This window comes from Apteryx mantelli, chromosome 3, assembly GCF_036417845.1.
Source record: "Apteryx mantelli isolate bAptMan1 chromosome 3, bAptMan1.hap1, whole genome shotgun sequence".
Taxonomy (NCBI): domain Eukaryota; kingdom Metazoa; phylum Chordata; class Aves; order Apterygiformes; family Apterygidae; genus Apteryx; species Apteryx mantelli.
Genome location: NC_089980.1, coordinates 86697395 through 86711339, shown reverse-complemented (window position 1 = coordinate 86711339; position 13945 = coordinate 86697395). Strand labels below are relative to the sequence as shown.

General features: G+C 40.6%; 1 protein-coding gene across 8 annotated transcripts in view; it reads right to left on the bottom strand.

Moving 5' to 3' along the window:
* The window catches only part of FYN (FYN proto-oncogene, Src family tyrosine kinase), a 138621-nt gene that overhangs the window by 63097 nt on the left and 61579 nt on the right, over positions 1–13945 (bottom strand). The window lies entirely within an intron of this gene.

Here is a 13945-nt window from a genome sequence, read left to right as displayed (position 1 = left end):
GCACAGAGTTTCAAGAGCTCTGAGTACTAAACAAGGGGGTGAATTTATTGCAAGATTTATTATTCCTGTCACATGCCCTTTCTGAAGATGCTGGGAGGGTGTGGGAGAGGGAAGAGAGAATTAGTTATCAATCACCACTTGCCAAGAGTAGATTAAGCACTCAAGAGTTATATATTCATTTATAAATTACTCAAGTGTGTTTCATTTATTCCTCCTGTTCTATAACCCTTGTGCTCAGTAACAACCCACATGCAGTGGACATTTACTGCTGCTCTATGCATCACTGGCCTACCACAAGAATAACTAGTAGGCAGATCGTGATTAAGGTAGTTGGCAGGGCTGGAAATCAGTATATAATTTTGGAATTTTTCCCTTTAATCATGAGATTTCATTTGTACTCCCCTTCCCAGACCTCAAAGCATGACTGACTTCTGGGAGCAGAACAGAGAACAAGAATGGGGTTGATATTTAGCGATGTGATAAAAATCACTATCTCATATAGACAACTGAAAAAGGAATTCAAAAAAGCTGTTGTGCCAAGAACTTGAGAGCAAAACCTGAAATTAAAGCCAACCCACACCTTCACATTCACAGGTTCATAGACAAAGTTCTTTCATTTTCTTCCCAGCCCTCTCTTCTCTACTAATTCTACCTGCAACTAAAATGTCAGTCACCACTGAGCACATCCTCAAACCAAAATGCACAGTGCTCTGAAAGAGCCACTAAGTATTTCAGTAAGAAAAACACAAGCACTGCCACATTACAAGTGAGGTCATCTCACCTTTCTCTTTCTTTCTCTCTCTCTCTCTCTCTTTTTTTTTAAAGGCTAGTTAGTACAAGAACATTACGCAAAAGGATTATGGAGATGGGATAGGAAAATGGGATAAATGGAGATTTTATGGATCTGGTGCAATCTAGGACACCAAGTAATAGGCAGGTGAGCCAAAGCAGCTGTGATGGAAAGGGAGAAGGGGGCAACAGAAGACTCAAAGTACTGGCAGCTTGCACACTTAACGTAAGAGTGCCAGCTGGCAGCTACATGCTACTGGTTGCGTGTGGGCTGTGAATATAACAGAAGAGATGAGCCTTTAGGGGAGGAGCTGTCTGATAAATCATTAATGAATAAAAATATGAAGTAATCTGTCTGCCTAGGAAGCAGGATTGTCTAATAATGAGAGTGGCGGACTAGCAAGACAGAGATCAGCTTCCTATCCTCATCCACTCAGCACATCAACTCCTTTTTCTGTGCTTAAGACAATATCCCTGTCTCCTTATATTGCCTGATATGAAAGGCTACTTTCCTAAAATCAGCACAGCAAAACCATGATATAAATGAAAGCATGATAATAAAATTTACTGTCATTTGTAAAAACTGTATCCCTTGCTCCTCTTTTGTCACAGACTGCATACAAAGACAATATCCCTTCTCACAGAGAGCTTTCACTAAAGCCCTGGGGTTCTCAAACCTAGTATGACCTTTTACTAGCACCAGTGGCATTTAATTTTAAATTGATTAACTACATACACAATGCTAATTACCTTTTTCTTTTTTTTTTTTTTTGAATGCAAACTACTGGTTGGAAATGCAAAGGTATGTCTGTGTGCAGACAGGGACACTCTATTTTCTATGTGCTCTCTGAAATGAAGAGAAAAAGCTCAAGAAATGATTTTGAAAGGTACATTTGTGTTTATGGCTATAGCTGCAGGGGGACCAGACACATTCAGCCAGAAAGTGATGAGGTTGTCAGGGGGGGGGTGAAGAGGTTAGCACGGTTTATTTTGCACTAAGGCTTAGCAGGATGTTTCATGCAGCACAAAATCAATATTGACCCTGCATGAAAAAGTAATCATCAACTTTGTACAAATCTCAGGTTTATCTGGAAAGATCCTAACAAAGGTAATTCTGGATTTGTATGAAATCTTTAACAGTTCTCTCTTTTCTCTTTCTTAAAAACACTGAGCATTCAGGGATTAAAATAGTTTTAAAATAAATGTCTAAAAAAGAGATGGCACAAATCAGCATGAATCCATCTAGTGTTGGAGCATTTATGCCATAAGAGACAGAAATGCTTTAGCATTCAGTGTACTTAAACTATGATTTTCCAGAGCAAAGGATGTGTAGATTGCAGTGGAAACCATAAATAGCAGACAAATACGTTCACAACTGAACCTTTGTATATAGAAACTTAACCAAGTACCTGAGCAGATCTGTGGAGTTTAACTGCATACCTATTTGCAGAACTAAAGTCCATTTTAATTACCCTGCCTAACCCCACTGAGCCCCAACAAGGTTATTACCATTTACCAGAGGACCTGCTCAGGCAATTTTACACAGAAATTGACTGTACCTAATCTAATTGCTAAGAAGGATCTGAAATTATGTTAGCCCTGGAATGACCAGCAAAGAAGCAGGAAGCTCCAAAAGGTTGAAGCAGCGTCACAAGGCTGTTCCTGTAAATCACAGCAGCAAGTTGAAGAGCAGCTTTCTGGAGAGATTCCAAATCGCAATCGGATACGTTACGTTGCTCCACCGAGAACAAGCACAGTGCAGGTGAGATGACTAAAAGTGGAAAAAAGTATGATTTCTCACATACGTAAGGCTTCTACTAGATACTGAATATATCTACATAGTAAGTGGGTTTTTTAAATGATCCACTGATGATGTCACACACATTTAAATAATCTGCAGCACTAGTCCCTGCTACTTGCAAGCCATGTCTGACACTTTAAAAGCCTTTGGAAAAGACTTAACTAGACTGCATTAGCAAATTCTATTTTTCAAACTATTTTTTTAAACGCAAGGTGTGCAACATCTATAAAATTTAGCAAAAGGATTGTGATGACTCAGCTGTTTTCAGACCCTTGCAGAAAAGCTGCCTGCAACATCAGCAGGAATTCCTTCTGTAAATTACAGAAAGTTTAATTGGAGACTGCTGGACCATTCTGGGCTACACTTGAGCTTATTAACACAGTAATTGGACAGCAGTACCTGCTGATTAACCAGAGAAGTACATTTGATGAGCCATTTACTAGTTTACCTTTTGTCAAACTGACCGAGAACAGATTTCTGTCAGCACCATCACCAACGGCTATTTCAACACATTGTGGGGACTGCGCCACAATGCCTGCACAACGCGGCATCCTTACCACCTGCTCTTCTGCTCATGTGCTCTGGGTTAAAAAAAAAAAAGTTGCTCCCTTCACACTCCACTGACCTAGATCAGCCTACGACAGATGACCTGGATTCAGATTGGTTAAACACAAGAAATGGAAAGAGATGAGCAGACAAAGCAAGCTCCAAAGGGGTTTATCACAGGCTTTAAGAAATTTCCAGTGCTTCAACCAACCCAGACTTACAGAGCATTTGCTGCTATCCTGTCCAACATCATTAGAGAACTGTCAATCAAAGAACAGATTTCTACCAATGCTGGCTACCAACCTGAAGAAACTATACGACTAATTCACCGGCTGTGCCTAGGGCATCCTCCTCCTCCTCCTCCACTACTGAACAGAAATGATTTTTTTTTTTTTTTTTTTTTTTAAACGAGGGAAGTTCTTGTCTGGGTGACAAGCAGAAGCTTCTCCAACCCAGAAGAGCCTAAAGCTGCATCGTAACACTCCTGGAATTTATCCGGATGTATAAGAGGGAAAAGAAAAAGAAGACATCAAGACATTGACTATGTTCATGGGCATCCTCTAAAAGAAGATAAATATTTGGGGGTGGGAGGGAATCAAGAGAATTGCTGGTTACAGTGGAAGTGAAATAGCAGTGAAATCTGACATAAAAATTCTCTACACCGCAACCACTTCTAAAGCTTCTGCTGAAGCAGGATGGTGGCCTGGAATGGTGCTGGCCTCTCATAGTATTTATGAAGAGTTTTCTTAGGGAAGAAATAGTGGTTAAAAGTCACAGCTAAAAATTATTTGATTATACATTCAACTGGGCAAATATTTAATATGGTAATAGAAATCGCTGTGCTTTGAGAAGTCCTCTGCAATACGCATGACTTTCAAGGGTAGTAATGAAAGATATGCCTCAAAGGGAAAATATATCTTTCTTTTGATTTCTGGAAACTTAAAGGTGCTGTAAAAGGGTTCACAGGCCTCTGTTTCCCCAGAACTTAAAACTGAATTCTCACCTACATTTGCCCAAATCACACATGTCTAAGAGCATGTGTAAAAGCAGTTGCAAGTTTGGCGGCTTAAACTGAATGGAAAAGGTGAATTAACAAGAACTGTCTTAGTATGAACCCTTCCCAAGCACACCCACCTGTGCATAACTAGCAGCACACGTGCTTTGATCTCTCTGCCTGCAAACTCAACTCCCTTTTCTCAGAGCTCTATCCAACATCCACCTTTTGAAATGTCTTCAAGGTGGGCTGTTTTCTAAGTCTTAAGCAACATAGAGCCCTTTTGGGCACTGCTGTAAGAGATATTACATGAAGGGCACTGCAATCTTTTCCCGAGTCTGAGCCCTGCAAAACTGTTCAAACTGAGACGCAAGCTACAGTTTGTGCAAGATTCACTAGTGTTGATAATAGTCAATGGCATATTCCACACACACGACCAGACAAGTCTCTGCAGATAACTGTTTCTGGATAACATCTACACCACATGCAGAGGATGACACACACGTGGAAAGCACATGCCACACTAAGAGAGAAACGAGCACTTCAGTATCAACATGCAATAACTCTGCGTTAAACCAGGAATGGAGCTTGTGTCTTCGGCATGCTCTTACTTCCTCTGGGCAAGCAAAAGGTTGCTGCAAGCCACCCCTTGATTCAACTCAAGCTTTCTTCTTGTTTTGTTGGCTTTGAATAGTGCTCGCTCTCTCGTCTGAGACATTTGGCTTATAAACAGTGTAATCCAAAAAAGAAAAGGAGGATATACACTGTCATTTACAACTGTACACGCTGATCCCCCAGCAACATCTAATGACATACAGGAGAACTGGTGGTTAGACTCAAACTAAGCCTCCCTATGTAATTACAGCCAGTTAGAGGGCAAAATTCAAGCGCAAAACTTTTTAAAAAGCAAATGCGATGATTTTTGTCTCCTGCAAAGGTATTTAGCAGATACCAAAATGATCACAGAGGACTTCTTAAAAATAGAACTGTGGATGTTGCACAGTCCTCCCAGACAAAAAATCTGCTGTTTCATTTATATACATATTTGTTGCTCTTTGTTTTGACATAACAGGCACAAGCACTATGGTAGAGAACAATGAGAAGCCTACAGGATCTATCAGCTGTAGGTCTCCTAGTTGTCTATATGTCTACAGACACATTTGGAGATAACCTGCTTTATTGAAAGAGCAGAATTTCAAGTATTGGATCTTTTATCAGCCTCTATCCTAGGCACAAAGATGCATAGTTGCCTAAATATTTCTCATCAAATGATACAAGTGTGAAGAAATGAGGGGGAAAAGGGATTATGTTTGATAGTAAAGAGCATGCAGGGAGAGACTGATGCCGTAACACTACAGAACTACCTGAGGGGAATAAATGGAGAACCCTTTAAAGAGTCATACACAACCAACAAGTATCATGGCAAAATAAGGATTTGCCAATACCGACAATTCAGTCCAATTACAGCTAACCAGAAATCACCAATAGCTGTTGGCGCACTCACACAACCGCTAGGTTAAAGCATATTGTACTATAATACGGCTTAAGTTCCCCCTGAAAAAAAGTCAAACTTTCAACTTCTGTAGTAGCAAAAATCAGACAAGATATAACCTGAACTGATGTTAAGTGCGTGGTGCAAATTTCTTTCCACATGGTCTTCTTTCTAACTAGCACCTTAGCCACATGAATCAGAAGGTTTGTTAGCCAGGGACCAAATAGTTAACATTTCAAATCACATCTAAGATTCATGCATGTTTTTAACTAACAATTTTGTAATGTCATTTATATATTCATCCCTCTACCTACTTGTTTCAGTTATCATTATTTTCACACAGGTAAAATACAAGTTAAAAACACAGTTTGATAAAAAAAAAACCCTATGTTAGTAAATCAATGTGGTCTGAAAAGTTTTATAGGATTAAAAAGATAGGGCTCTCAACACTCAGAACAGTATTTAAAACTCTAGCAGACTGAACTAGTAGATTTTATATTTCTCACTGCTGCTGTTGCATGGCCTGATGAAAGTTGCACACAACCTTCAAGGCTTTTCAAGCTTTTGCTGGAGGGAAATTTTCAGACCAGACTTCTCATACTATTAAATGGACTGGGCATGAATGACATTTACACAGTTTAATCTTTTATTTTTTGTTCCCTAAAAACAATAGAAGCAATATGACTTACAATATTAGATGTACTCTTATAGATGGGCATAGCACTGGTATAAAGGTCATGAGGACAAAACACCATTTATTAGAAGGTTGTATAAACCTCTGCTAGCTCTGAGGTTTTCAGGATGATACACACAGCATAAACACAAAGCTGTTAGTAAAAGCAGAGACTACACCTCCCTTTAAGCTCACTGGAGAGTCTCTAAAAAGCATCATCAGTGATTTCCCTGACAGCGTGTCTTGGGAAGAGTTGAGTCTCCTGGACCAACATGGGGGCCACGTGGGACTCGCTGGAGCTCATGAATGCTGTTCGTTGTTGGTAGCAGGGCTGCTGCAGGATGACGCACAGCACTCCCGACATGCCTTTCTGCCTCGGCTGATGGAGAGTGACACATCAAACCAGAATCTCCCCCAACTGAGCACTGGTCTTTGAGATCTGCCTATCTTTATTTTCATTTTTAAATGGCTATTATGATACTGCACTGCAGGCATTCTGAAAATGCTCACTAACGCATAATCTTCACACCGTCTTTTTTAGCTTCTGTTCTTGGTTTTTCTGGATTGCTTCCCAGGCTTTCTTTTATCTTTGAGCTTAGCAAACAGATTAATATAAATAACTCAATGGCCAAAAATACTCAGCCTTAGTAATCTGCAATGAGATCTCTCCTCTTCTTCATGCTCCTTTCTGAAAGCAGTTTCATTATGTTCATGCCAGATGAACATTTAACCCAAGAGGGAGACATAATAAGAGATGAAGAACTAAAGCAGTGTGCTTACGCTATGAGGTGGAAACACATACTCGTGTCCAGAGATCCATATCAAACTCTTGTTGAAGAGATTACTTGCCTATGTGCAAAGTATTTAGCTCCCAAAATAAAGCTGCACAAAAGGCATAGGGAAGTCTCCTAAACAAATCCATAATTAAGTAAACCTTCTTGATATGGCAACATTCTATATAATATACTAATGCATTTTGTCTTTCATTTAGTTTGTGCAACCTCTGCCATGGTGGGCTGAAAAAAAAATTTCCAAGTGATTTTAGTTTTAAAATCTATTAAATCCATGAAGTATTGATGAGGCAGAATTAATGCTGAGAGAATTACATTAACCTTCCCCACCTGTATTTCATAAATAAATTCCTCTAAGGTTAAACCAGTGCCTTGGTTGTACTATACAAAATATAGCACACATGTCAGAAAGGGAAATTTACATCTGTCTACACGATCTAAAATACCTGTACATGTATTTATTCCTACAACAGGTATGCAATTTAGTAAGAGTCTTTTCCATAGAAACTGCCTTATCCAATAGCCAGAAGCAGAGCCAGGGCAGATGTTCTCTACTCCTTTTAATCTTGGGTATGATCCATGTCTTATGCACAGCACATCATGCGAATCGGGCCCCAGCTGAAGAGTGCTGTCTCTCTCCGAAGGCTTCTCCTTGGCCTTCCTCACTTAGCTGGGGGGCTGGTAGCATTACCTACTAAGACCCTGTTGGTCCCCAATTATAAACTTGGCACAAACAGTTCAAGTTTGGCAATATTCTCCATGCTGGATGTTTGCTGCAAGATTTTTTCCTTTCTTTGTTGCTGTTTTGTTTTTTTGGCGTGACTTCAGCCAAAATTTTTCAAGACAATTCTGAAACAAGGCATGGGAAATTGGAGTGATTTGTCCACGTTAAAAACTTCTGGTGACCCTTCAAACACTTTGAGAGGTCTTGTGATTTGGACCAGGAACTTATAAGGCAGCAAGGCATAATACTTGTATTAGGTATTTTCCATCTCTGCAGAAAACTCCTCCCAAACATGACTAAGTTACTCATCTGTGAAAAAAAATACATCTCCATTTGCATGGGCTCACTTAAGGAGTTGCTACTTGCTAGCAATTAAGTTCCCTGGAGATTCCACCTGCAATACCACAGAAACCCCACTACCAAATAGGTTGGACCAGCCTGCTGCAAGCTAGTCTTACACTTGAATATTAAATGATCAGAGTTGGATGTGAAACAAGGTGCAAGTCGGTCGCATATCTGAGTTCACAACAGGTTGGATAGGAGTGATCCCTACAGTACATTGCATAAACATTTCCATTCAGTTCTTTAAAGGGAAGGAAGGGAAGGACAGGGAAAGGGAGCATAAGGTACATGAACATGCAAGTGTGATGCAACAGGAGTGTTTTTGTGTTAAAAACATACACAACTGTGTAGTGAAAAACAAAACAGCCTGGCACGTGTACAGAAAAGAATAAAGTTGATGTGACACTTCCTGAAGTGAACATTTGAATTTGCAAATTTAATGCTCTTCTTCCAACATAGCATTTGGAGGTCTTGTTATCTAGCTTAAAAGACCAATCAATTTATCACTTGCAAAAATCTATCGTGCAGCTTCAAGTTGCTGTAACATCATGATCCACTGCAAAGATCCCTGCCACTGAGCCAGCTAAGAAAGTCAGGAGGTATGGCAACATGCAGGCCTCAATTCCAGGTGCTGTCTAAACAGTCTTTCTCTATTTCTTCTCCAGTAGCTACAACACGAGACCTCTGCACAGATGGCCTGCAGAACAACTCTCTTTTTCTAAGCAATTTCAACAGTTGGACCGCCTTGACTTCAGCCAAAACAAAAGCTAAACTAAATGGATTGCCAGCAAGACACAGGAAAACACCTGGGAAAATGTACAGACTGAGACACAAAGATTCTCTTCTGCAGGAGTCTAGAACGTAACCTCCACATGTAGGGTATCTGATTTAACAAACTGAACACAAGTATAACAGCACTTCACAAGTGTTAAGATTGCAGACTAAATCCAATCCCATAAGGATTGGAGACACACAGTTCTGGGCAAGGGACAAGCTGCATTCCCTAGAAATCATACGGACCTGCTTTAACATTTACCACACCCAGTGGCACCAATATCCAGACCTTTCACACGCAGTAGACTGGAAGAAAAGAAACAGACTAAAATTGAAGGAATTACAAGCATAGCACAGCAAATCTCAGTAAAACCCAGGATATTTTAAAATACTCAAGAATTTCCACACACTTTCCTTCCTAAAGATGCGTGATAATCTGCAGCCCATAGGAAGAAGATAATGAAGTTAGGCAACAGAAGCACATTATGAGGCACATCAGTGCCCAAATTAATGACTCTGGAAGACTAAAAGCTCCTAGAAATAGGACTAAAATGTCAGCCATAACTACAGAGAACGAACAGCTAATGATTCTGGCACAAGCCTCTTGCGGACACGGCAGAATACAGGTAATAACACAAATGTTCTGGAGGGTTATTTTTGCAGTAAGAGCTTTGAACAGCATATATTCCAAGCTCTTTGCAGGCAATACGTAGTTGCTCTGTAATTCTTGATGTCAGAAACCTGACAAATGCAAAGAATCACCAGCGGAAATTCAACAGCCCTTTTGGTAGATGTCAAGTATCTAAATAATTGTATCACACAAATCAGACACCCAGAAACGCACAGGGCATCACAATCTTTCTAACATCAAACAAACATAAAGTTACTGAAAATTTGTTTTTATGTAATTTTTAAAAATCAAAATAGGCACTACCTGCTAGATTATTATTCATTTAAAATAAAGAGAGAAGAGGAATCTGACTGCCCTTAATGGGAAAACAAAACAAAACACCAGATGAGTGTCTTAGCAGCTGCAACCCACATTTTATGGGATATAACTGACCAACTAAAAACCGCTGAAACCATTGTTTAAGATGTGCAGTTGCTTCTGATCTATAGACAAGTGTTCAGAGAGAAGCACAGCATCTCAGATTTCAGCTGAAACATCAAAAAGCCCAGAATTTGGTGGGGAAGGTTCCCCCCCCGCCCCAGCTATATTCAGGGGGACTTCCAGTCCCCAAAGTATAAGTTCAGCTAAGTGGCCCATGTCTTAGCTCAAGCATTCACAGATTTATTGGCAAGAGTAAACCTATAGGAAAAAGGTGAATATGCAGCAGACCAGCAGATGATATAGCAGCCCCTCTATTCACTTTGCAGCTTTACCCTCCTCTGACCTGGATGGCTATAACCAACTACAGGATCTAGAAGAGCTAGATGAATGAGAGAGGAGCACCACAGTGTACAGCATGGGTCATGCTCAGAAACATAGCGATCTCTTAGGTAAGGCCATAGTTTCAAGGGGAGTTTGGGCTGGCAAAGAACGGTCTGACTGGGAAGGACAGGAGGGAAAAGCAAAAGCCAGAACACTCCAGGGCTTTCTTCCCTTCATCAGCCATGTTTCTTGGGACTCCTTGCAGTAGAAGAAGTATTTTATGTGAAGAGATGGCCATTCCACAACTGTCTGCAGAACTCCATGTTCAATGCAGCACAGGTCAAACATGTAAGTGCCAAGCAAACATCTGCTCTGACAGCCAGAAGGCTGCTTTACAGAAATCTCATCAAAAGAGGTACTCACACTGCTCAGAAAGATACCATCAGCTTAGCTGAGTGAGTTTTAAATTCAGCTAAGATTTCCCTCCCAGCATTCAAATGTACTTCTCTAATCAGCTCCTAAATCCATAATGAATTTTTGATCTGGAGGGTGCATGACCTTTTCTAGGACTTTGATACAAGATGAATAACCTCTGAGCTCAGCTGCTACGTCAATATAAATTCAAAACATTCTCTTGATGTCCAGTCCTTCTTAGATTCAGTAGGTTAGGGCAACAGATTGGGCAAAACTTATTTCCTTGCCTTATATTTTTTTGTAATTATTTTTAAACTCTCTGTGGACTGAATTTGGAGTGCCATAGGCAAGCCTACAGCAGTGAAGGAGATATTACAGAGATACTTAAAGATGAGACCCTCAAGGTCCTGACTATCTGCCTCAAAAATAAGACTTTGCAAACAGTTTGAAGGGGGACAAAGGGAAGGAACAGCTGTGAAAGCAAGGAAAAAATTGCAGAAGTCTATTTACATATTAAAATTGCTCTGGGAAAACAATACTAAATTCTGGGGCAAAATTCCTGAGCACAGAGTGTTATAAACACAGCTCCAGACTATCTTGAAGAAATTCCAGTATATCTGCAATCTAGCAGTGAGATGTGTCTCTTTTTATTCTCTATCTCTGAGCAGGTCAGGAAAATAGGTAGCTTTCAAGAGTATTAAAAGGCAGAACTTATCAGCTAACCTTCTGAGTTTTGAGATTTAACCACTCGGTAGCCATGCTCCTCAGGTCTGAACATGAACTGAAGGTTGAGAAACATTGCCCAAGCAGATCCTCTGTGAACCAGACTATGGGTTTTTCCCATTAACAAGTTTACCAGATCTGTGTGACACCCTGTTTCCTCAGAGCCACAGGAAGCAACTTCCCTGATTTGGGGGTCTTCTCCAAGACACCCCACTCAGGCAGAGGCAAAGTCCGGAAATATCAACAGTGAGTCCTGTTTAGTTGTTCTGAACATGATGAAACACATCATGGGACTCTGAGGAAGTTGCTGCTCACAAATATCCCACAATTGTAACCTGCCTTCTGCAATTTCAATAGCACCCTGCTCTGTTAGGGTAAAAAGACAGTAACAAGAAACAACAAGGAAACATTTTTTTCACTCTGAGCATGGCCAAACATTAGAACGGGTGCCCAGAGAAGCTGCAGGATTTCCATCCTTGGCGTCCAGCCAAATTTTGAAAAATCAAGGCCCTGAGCAACCTAATCTGATTGGATCTGTTTTGAAAGGGGGTGTGAACAAGATGACATGCAGTAATCTCTTCCAACCAAAATTATTCTATGATTCTAAGAAAAGCATTTCTTCTGTTTCTTTCCTCTTGCTGCTCTTGAACGATGCTATTTCATTAAGGCCAGCCATGGAGCATAGACTGGTCTCAGCTGATGCATCTTTGAAGGGAAATTTAAATAGAACGATCCGACTACCAGGTCTGCTGATAAACCTTCCTTCCCTGGTGTTATGAGGTGTCACTGTTTTTCAATTACAACTCTGCTCTTTTACCTGCCAGCACCAGAGCTTTGTCACGTCACACAAAGATCAGCCAATCTGTAAGGACATGGGACAACTTTTACTATCAAAGTATAGTCGCTACCACCAAAAAGAAAACTAGATTTGGATCCTAATCCTCTCTAGCTGTAACAGAATTCAGCACAAAACCTCACTGACTAATGAGTTCATGCTGCTGTTCTGTGGCTCACCTTAGGGCCTACAGTTAAAATCCAGTTGTATATTCCAGAACATGTGAAAACCTACAGCACACACAACTGTCTTAAAAGCCCAACTGTGGTGAGAAAATTGCATAAAAGAGTAAGCTGCAGTAGGGTTTACCTAGGTACAGCTGTACAGGCTTTTTCATGCATTTGGCCAACTCCTTGGTAAAATTCTGATCTCATTTATCTTTTCTTATCTTTATGCATTCTGGAGAGGCTAAACAATCTACATTTAAATGCTAGCTAATCCAGATCTTTCCATATGAAGCAACAACATCTGGTTTTGGGTTTTTTTTTTTTTTAATGGCAGAAAAGAACCAGTGTTCTCACAGAGCCAGTCTTTGATTTTCAGATTTCTTCCCTTGCAGGCTAACCTACTCTGAAGCGTTCTGCACATGAAGAATAAGCAGGTTTCATTTACAATCTACACATGCTGGCTGAAGAAAAAATTCCAGTCCAAAACCCTGCTTGTGTATTGCATGGGAAGGAAGGGACACAATCTTCTGCTGGCAGTTTTTTTCCCCCAAGGGTGATGGTGACCAATCGGTACCAGCCACAACTGTACTTATGAAGAGTTTCCTAGAGGTAAGAGCAAGACCAGGTCTACAAACTACTCCAGATCTGCTGCTTTTTTGCAGGGCCTGATGTTGGACTAAAACTAGAAGCCTTGAGAAAAAAAGAGAAAACTAGGAGGAGTTTTCTCAGGAGTCCTTCCTTCTAGCTGGGGCATTTCACTAATTATCTTTCATTCCTTTCTGCTCTTTTCCCCTCCAGTGGCACAACTCAGCAGCACAGGTACATCAACCCACACATGCCAGGTTCCCACAGCACCTGAGGACCAGGAGTCGGTAGGAAGCTGCTGCCTCTGGAAGTACTGCATGCAGAACAACCAGATCTGCAGAGAACCCTGTCACGTGGGACAGACAGGAGGAACAGGAAAACCAGTATAGCAACAGGAGCATTAGCTATCTCCTTATCTCACAGGAATAAGTCAATCATCCTACCTCCGTCTGCTGGCTAGAGGCAAGAGTCCTAGACAGACAGTCGAGGGATGGATGGAAAGATCTGAGTGACTGAACATTCCCACTTTGGGAGGTATGTGCTTTCTCTACATGAATTTTGCTCCTGATTTTTTCTATCACTAGCATGCTTTTTTGATTTGTTTCTAACTTACACCTCTGTGATTCTTCCACTACAGGTTTTTAGCTCAGCCACTTTTCAGTACAATATAACAGCTACAAACACAATAAGCAGATGCCACTGGAGTAAATGAAACTACATTTCTTGCCTGGAGGCCCAGCATGCTGTTTTCTGTCAATGCTTCTCATCCTGTGAGTCTCCATACCAAAGGAAGAATAATATATATACAGTCATCTAGGTCCCTGTGAACTGTATTCCCCAACAGCTAAATAAAATTCAAACTGAAAAAAGCTAAAGCAATCTCTCTCTGAAATTGTCATTGAAAAACAAAATTAATCAAGACA